Here is an 8980-nt window from a genome sequence, read left to right as displayed (position 1 = left end):
TTGGGTATTTTTTGAGTTTCGGGTTCAGATCGGATTTTGAGTTTCGGATCGAATATTAGATCAAATATGACTATTTTTCGGGTTTCGGGTCATTTTCATAAGAAATGAATTAGATAAATTTGTGTTTTTTAAATAATTTTAAAATTAATAAGTTATAACATTAATATTATATTAGTAAAAAAAGTATAGAACAACTTAATTAATGAGAGCGGCAAAATGACCGCCCTTTTTACCCAAAATAATTCCAACATATCTTCTCGTATCTTTTTTAAACAGACTAACCCTATGTCACTCACTCTCTCTCTGGAAAGGAAAATAAGTGCGGCCACAAATTAGGGTTTCGACTGCTCCTTCAGTCAAGGGGGTTCAGGGCTTCCATTTGTTAGCTTCTATTTTCAAATTCGATTGAGGGCTTATATCTTCATTATATGTATGTTTATTTCTCAATTAAGGGGTTCGATTTAGGTATCCGTCTCTCTCTTATCTCGATTTGTATGTATATACCATCTTTCTACAAATCACTACTTCAATCATCTCAAACAACTTCTAATATTCATCCTCACCCCATTAAAATTCATTAAAAAGGGTCAAAGAATCACCCAATAAATTCCGCAAATCAAGTAGGTGCAACCTCGCCGGCGATCACCGCCGAAATATTCATCGGAACTCTAGGCCGTAAAAGACGTGTTCTCAGTTCCTGGTGACTTCAAATTAACTCTACTAGACCATCTCATCAACGATCCTGAGCTCAATCTTGTGGGTTGCTGTAATGAGCTCAACGCCGGTTATGCTGCTGACGGTTACGCACGAGCGAAGTAAGTGCTCCTTCAATTCACTACCAACAGAGGATTGTTTTTGTTAAATTAATTTTGGTCTTTGTTTGATTTGTTACAATATATGATGTTCCTGAATTGGTTGAGAAATTGTGTATATGTATTTGAGAAATTGGTTGAGCAAATACAATGTCCTATTTTTGGTTTCTATTTCTATCCGCATTGCTATGTCATGTATTTTTTGTTTCTATTTCTTGTGGATTACAGTGCATATAGAGTCTTGCGTATTGCCTCCGTCTTGCGTATAGAGCCGTGCGTATTGCGTACTGATCACTTTGTTTTGCAGTAGTAGTTTAGGTGGTTTGTGGCTAGTAGTAGTAGACTTAGTGGGTTGGAGGGGCCCTTCAGGCCGACTGATTCTTATTTATTAAAGCCTCGGGCCCATTATCATGTGAAATGTAACTAGGTTTATTGCAATTAGATCTTTAATTTTTGGAAGGATTCGAGACAATGTAATGGTTGTATTTGACCATTGGATCTGCTTTATTCTCTTTAACATTAGTACTTATGCATGTTCTGGTTTTTCTTTATATAATGTAGTATTCTCAAGAATCAGATTCACCTCCAAATTGGTTAGTGTGATTGCACATTCTATTATCATCTCGTCCCTTATTATTCTGGTCTTTTTTTGAGTTTAAGTAGCTTTTATTAATGTATGTGATTTACATCAGTAAACATGACTGATCAACTCAAACTGTTTGTAGCTTCTAAATGCTGATTAGGATGTTTCTGAGATATTGGATGCTAAATTCCCTAACACAACCCTGCTTGACATCAACAGAGGACTAATGAAAAACTCTAATCTTGCCGGCAAAGTGGACTCCATGGACACAAGACTCAAAACCTTGGAAGCTTCCATTACTGCAATCCATTTACATCAAGCTCAACAAACTCAGTTGCTTCAAAAGCTAGTGGCTGCACAGACTTCTACCTCTACTCAACTTAATGCTAATAAAAAGGGGGAGAATGACAATGACTCAATTGTTCCAGTTAGCCAAGAGGAGCCAACAAGTGAGGGGGAGAATGTGTTAAACATACAAGTCAGTCAACTAATTGTTCCAGAAATTACTTTTCCTAAGCCACCAGTCTTGCACAGCATTGATCTGATCCAGATAGCAGCTGCTAAGTTGAAATCAAATGAAAAATTCAAAAAGCTTGATATTGCAGCAGTTGAGAAGGAACTGGATGAAAAATGGAAGAAAATTGATGAAGAGATAGCAAAGAAGTTTGGTCCAGTTGAGAAGAAAGACAATGTATTTTCTCACTTCTCTCAATTGAGACAAATTTCTGCAAATGAAATGAGTCTGGGTAATTTGGAAAGGGACCAACCTTCATGTATAAAGTCTCCAAAAGCCAACTTGGTTTTGAAGTCCAAAACAAATTATCCAAAGTCATCTGACAAGAATCCCTTGGACCTTATGTTTGAGACTCCAAGACCAGATGAAAAGAAGCTGTTGGCAAGTTCCATTGCATTCTTCAAAGATCCAACTGACTCAGTGCTAAAGAGAAGAATTTCTAAGATCTACAGGAATGGGAAAGAAATCTGTGTGGTGGATGGACACCCTCAGTTTGCAGAAGCAAAGACAGAAGAAAAGGAAAGAAGCAAGCTGCTTTAGATGCTAACAAACTCAAATAGAAGAAAAAGCAAGCTGCTATAGTAGCCAAGCTTCAAGCTGTAAAATCTGCAACTGAGATTTCTGAGAAACAACTTGTGGTAGCTGAAGATCAAGATCAGAAAATGCACAAGGAACCTCAACAGAAAAAGAAGTTCAGATACAAAATCCTTCCCAAAAGAATGTTGGATTTTGATGATGACAAGATGGAAGACTACATTCCCAAACAGTCTACAACTTCAACTCAAACATCCAAGCCCTCAGAACTGCAGGATGAATTTAAGGTGGATCCTACAAAGAACTTTCATGGTGAGCCAATAGTTCCCAAGGATGAGCCTATAGACTGGGATAGTTTGCCTCCTCCTGAGCTTAATTTACCAATATTCAACAAGCTAAAGAAGACAAAAATAAGAACAATCAAGAAGGTCAAGCCTGTAAAACTCAAAACCAAAATCTTAACCAAAACTCAACCAACTGACAGCAAGAGAGATCTTCTATATATCTGTGATATCAAGGAGTTTTCAGATATAAATCTTTACATGGATGAACTAGAAGAAGTGAGAGCAATTGATGCTCACATGAATCTCCCTGAAAGACTGGTGTTCAAGTACAAGGGTGGGAAAGAGATCATATGGCCCCTTCACAGGATTCTTCAAGAAAGCTGTTCTGTTTTGATAAAGATCTTCTCATCTTTCAAGAAATTTTTTGGATTCAATGTGACTGCCAAAAGAATTATTCTAAAGAAGATAGAAGAACTAAGGAGCAGCAAAGCCTCAAATGCACTCCCAAGGACTCTATCAATTCCCTTCACAGGAAATAGAGTGCACTTGAGGCCTTACTGGCTGATGAAATTCATGGATAATAAAGGTGTTAGGAGATTCTTCAGGCTGGATGACCAATTGAGCATCTCAAGTAATGAGACTCTATTGGAAATGCAAGAAAAGCTAGACTTATCAAATGCTGAAGAACATGAATTTCACAGACAACTCCAAAATCAAATAGAACAGAACAACAGGAAGCTTGGCAAGAAATCAAGAAAATCAAGGAGATAGATCACATCTGCTCAGACTAGAGGAGAACCTTGAATATGATTGTGAGAACTCTTTGTGCACTTTACTTTGTTTAATGTTCAAATAAAATGTAGCACTTACAAGTTTTATCTACCATTATTCAATCTGTTTATTTAAGGGTGTTTTGTTATCATCAAGTATCTCTTAATTTATGGCTACAATTCCAGTAGACATAAATTGGGGGAGATTGTTAGAAATATGTTGTGAACTGCCCGCAAGGGTTGGCTCAACTGGTTAAAGAGGGGATAACTATCCTCTTGGTCACAGGTTCGAATCCCACGGGAGGAGAATTTATGATTATGCCTCTTGAGTCAGAGCATGTCGCTTAAATGCGGTTTACCTTGGTTCACGTGGTTTGCAGGCTATTACGTGAGCCCGTAGGGTTTATCCAGTGCGCACCCGAAGGGTAGCGGCTGCGGGTTACCTACGATAAAAAAAAAATATGTTGTGAACTTGATGATAAGTTGTACAAAATACCTTAGTAGATTTAACTTATTATTTTGTAACTTTCAACGGATGATCATTTCAACATCCGTTGAAAGAGTAGCTATGTACAATAAGAATAGTAGCACATTTCTGCATACTTATATAACTTAGTGAACTAGATCTTTGAGAAATGTTTAAGTCATGTTGACTACTAGATTAATATGCAAGATAGAATGGTTAATTGTAAATAGATGATGCCTTGAAATCTTATATAAATGAATGGAGTTAACTGTCAAGGAAATAGTCTCAACGGATGATTCTCAAAGCTTCAACGGATGCTCAGATAAAACTTCAACGGATACTCTACAAAGCTTCAACGGATGATCAACATAAGTATCAACGGATGATCATCCACGGTTTCAAAAGATGATTCAATGAACGTTCAACGGACGTTCAAATTCAAAAGAGTAGTTGATAGTGACTTGACAGTCACATGTGTTGATTGTATGCAATTGGAATGTGGCAGCCTGTTAGTAGGATTTAGAGAACAAAGAAGCATTTGAATTTTTATGCTAAACCAAGGGTAGAAAGTAGAATAACAAACTAAGTAAGCATTATTTTCAGAGAGATAGAAAAAGCTGTATCTGTTTAGAATCTCTTTGTAATTCTGTAAGTTCTCTTGTAAGCAGTTGTGTGCTATTCAAGTATCACAGAGTTTTCATCTTTATATATATCTCTGGTGGATAAGTTGAAATCCACTAGAAAATTTTAAAGCCTTGTGTTTTATTACTTTGTGTTTTGATTTCTATTTCACTTTCATTCCGCACTTCTTGCAAAATCAAACACAGTTATATATTAAGTAAGAACATTCTTATAATCAGAAAAAGTAGCCAGAATTACATTCAACCCCCTTTCTGTAATTCTTGTTGCATTGTTTGGGAATACAAGATTTATGAGGAACATAAGCATCATCAAGAATGATAGTATGTACCAAAAGAACCGTTAAAGCATAAAAGAGAGTGATTAAATTACCATTTGGCAAATAAATATGAATATATTTTGATTAAAGAATCAAATAGGTGAACAATTATTTATGTGAGCACATGTGATCAATGGCGCCACTGTCCAGTATACAACTCACATGTTTGGAATCTAAAAAACAAGGCACTAAAGGTAAGACAAAAATGTTACCTGCAAAAATTTGCAGTGCTCACAGATGAGTTTGATGACTGAGCATCTTTGAGTACATTCAAAAGTCGTGTATAGATTTCAGGTGCCATGCCCTGAGGCATCCCGTAAATGCCAGTACTTGTAGTCGACATGTCAGGGTTGGTGCGAGAATTAGGAGTCCCAACCAATGTTTTATTACTTGGTAATTCTGAAACCTTGAATTGTGTAGATACCATTTTTGCATTAGTAAATGATTTGTTAAACTTGAAATCTGGTGGAAATCCATGTAATTTGAAATATTTGTCAATTATGTGACATGACTTTTTTGCATGAGTTGCCGTGAAACTTTTAATATTACCAGTCTTTTTAGCATAGTTTGTATACTGTCCAGGTCTACATGGATTGACATTTAGTGAAACAGAATCAACTTAAAAATGACTGTTAACATGAATCTCCTTTTATATCTCTTCTTGAAGCAATAAACTATACACTTGACTAATTGAACGAAAAGGTGATCTCATTAAGATAGAACTTCTCATGGAAGTGATGGAATCATTAAACCCCATCATGAATTGAATTATACACTGATCCATTGAAAATTTTGATAGTTCTGAGAAGCACGACAGGTGCAACCACATCTACATATATGAATCAAACATTGGCCATCAACATCATCCTATAGCATCTTCTGTTTGGTAAAATATTCAGCAATTTTGCAGTTTCTCGGTGTAATCTCTGCAATTTTCAGGAAATAACCATATCTTTGCAACGAGACCAACACTTGAACAATTGAGAAACCCTTTCTGCAATCCTAGGGAAGTCAACTAGAGACCCATATTCGTACTGAGAGGTTTTGTTATTGATCCATCAACGAAACCTAGTTTGTTTCTAGGAGATAATATTATACTTATTGATCGTTTCTAGTTATCAAATTTAGTTCCATCAAATGGATTGCTGACTAGTTTCATACCAGGAGAATCAGATGATTGAAGATATATGAATTATCTTGAAAATTACCAAAATTTTGCTTGTTTCGCATTTTGAGCGTTATGTGCGTTTGCATTTGAAGATTCGACCATGAGTTTAGTAAGAAAACGAGAAAACTAGTAAGAATAAACTTAACACTTAAGAAGAAGTAGAATCTCTTCTGAAATTAGCATCTCAATACTCAATATCAATAAAAATATTTATTGGAACAAAAGCAATAATGTATGTATGCGGAATCAAGCGAAAAATGTGAACAACATCGTGAATCAGAGAGATAACAGAGTGAGATTACAGAGAGAGAGATTACTGAGAGAGTTTACCCAGGAAATCAAAGAGAGACGAGCAAAAAAAGAAGAAATAAGTAAATTTAAATTATAAAAAGAAATGAAATCATGGATCAAGTAATCCAGATCAAGAAATACAATAAGATCAAGAAAACGATTACGATCTCTATGAAAAAACAATTCTACCTTATTATAAATCTGTATGCAAGCGATTACGCCTTTTAAATGAAGTATTCATGTCGATACCGTGTTAGAATTGTGAATTCACTATTGAGCCAAGAACTAGATGTAAAGCGGAAGAAGTGCAGAACTGAAGTGCAGAACTGACTCTAATCATTTACATTTATTACTAGAAGAATTAGAATTAGATAATGTCATCATGACCTACTAAACTTGATTGTCTGAAAAAATACACATAAGTATGAGATTCAAACAAACCATTAATATAGATCACACACATAAATATATGACGCGAAAAAAATCATAGCATAACTTGGATCATTAATTCAAACCATAATAAACAGTAATTACATACAATATTATTTATTCAAACATATAACATACAATATTATTAATTCAAACATAAAACATGAACGACTTATAAAAACCTAGTAATTAGTTGAACATTACATACAGTTACTTCAGAGGTAAGTTAAACGGACAGGGTAGTACTACAAATCTACTATCTAATCTCCGGGCTATCCTCTACTTATAATAGTTTAAACTAAAATACAGTAAAGTGATTAGAGAGAGGCCCAAGAAAATCCAAAACATACCATAGGTAAGACACAGAACTCTTTCGTATACCATATTATTCTTCTTTAGTTCGTCAATTTTCTTTCTTCTTAAATCCATATATTTTAAATACACGTCATTCTCTTCTCCATTGGCTTTCTTTCTTTTGCCTCTCTGCATTGCCTCCGTCAAAATCCGCAGGCTCTTTTCGCCATTTAAACGCGTCCGATACATGTCCACTACACACAAACTCAGCTCCTTAAGCTCCATATTTGTTCCTTCTACACATCCAAATATTGCTACTATTCTGCACTCAACAAACTCTGTTGTATGGATGCCCCTGTTATAACCCGAAAGAATTGTTGCGTACCTCACCTCAATCCCACTCCCATCCCAGTATGGCTGCACAGATACTGGCCTCAAACTCGACACGTTGCCTCCCCGTTTTAAAGTTGGGTGAATAACAATCCAACTCAATCTCAAGTTTTTCTCCACATCTAACATGCACTTATTCTCATCACCATCGTATTCTATTGCAATTTCCGCAGTTTCTTCTTTATCAAGCAATTCCACACAAAACTGTGATTCAAGAAACCTAGTGTTATCCGTATTCGAGGCTATTACATTAGCATAAACCGACTCATTTCCATAGTATATATCAACAGCTGAAATTAATTCCGTTGTACGAACCTGACCTTTATAGCTTCCCTGACAAGAGTTTGGACCGAGAAGGGGAAATGAATCGGAGAAAAAAGAGCGGTAGCCACCCGAAAACATAGAGATTGTATGTCTAATAAGAGGATGTTGGATTGAGATCCAAGTAGCGTTACACAAGTTTTCCCACAAGTAATCTTTGTTACAGAGTTTATGTAATAGGTGTGAAGTAGAGGCCATAGAGGCAAGAGATGGGCCGTCAAGTCTAGTTAATATATGTGTTTCTATGATATTCGGGTGCACGGCAGCGATTGCAATGGCTCCTCCACCGTGCTTACTAGCGCACGGCAGCGATTGTAATATAGAGTTTGAATCCATAAAATTTTAACGTCTTCTATGAAATTTTAGTTTCCCTGTGATTCGAATATAAAGTACGTAAACTAGAAATTTACTCAGTAATTTACATACACACGTGCCCAACTCAACACAAGTCAAACACCATAAAAAAGTCGAAATTATTTAAAAACGAAAAAATTAGTCTATTACTGCCAAATTACATTTGTAACATGCGTGCACTAGTGCACTAGGTTTAAAAAAAGAAAAAGAAAAACATGCATGCACCCGTCCAATATCGAGAACTTTTCTGTAACAACTAACAGGCACAACCGGAAGCACACAAGACCTTTTACTTTAATTTGAGATTGTGAATTTTTAGTTTCATTTCATTTCTGCAATTGATTCAGTTTGAATGAAAAAAATTCTGCCTCGCTTCGCCGACATCCGGATCCAGAAGTTCAGGATCATCAAGTTAATTATTTGGTTCATACTTTCATACGTAAACGAATTTTATTGTAAAATCATATTCGAGAAATAAGATGACGTACAAAAAGTAACAAGGGTCATGTTTTTTTTACCTAAGGAGGGCAATACAAGCCATCACAATTCACATGTATTATAACTATTTTTTTTTAAAGAAAAGTATTTAAATTTAAAGTTGATTAGGATTTACTAGGGGTGTGGGTTGAGGGAATTTAGCAACCCAACCCAATTAATTCGGGTTTTCAAAATTTCAAACCGAACCGTTTAAATTTGTAACCCAAACCAATTTGTAATATTTCGGTTTAGATCGGTTTGTATCGATTTGATCGGTTTAGTAAATATTCAAAATTAATATTAATAATTATAGGATAAAGCATAAACTCACAAAG

The sequence above is a fragment of the Apium graveolens genome, chromosome 10 (genome assembly GCF_009905375.1).
Source record: "Apium graveolens cultivar Ventura chromosome 10, ASM990537v1, whole genome shotgun sequence".
NCBI classification, from domain to species: Eukaryota; Viridiplantae; Streptophyta; class Magnoliopsida; order Apiales; family Apiaceae; genus Apium; species Apium graveolens.
Note: the sequence above shows the minus strand (reverse complement) of the source record.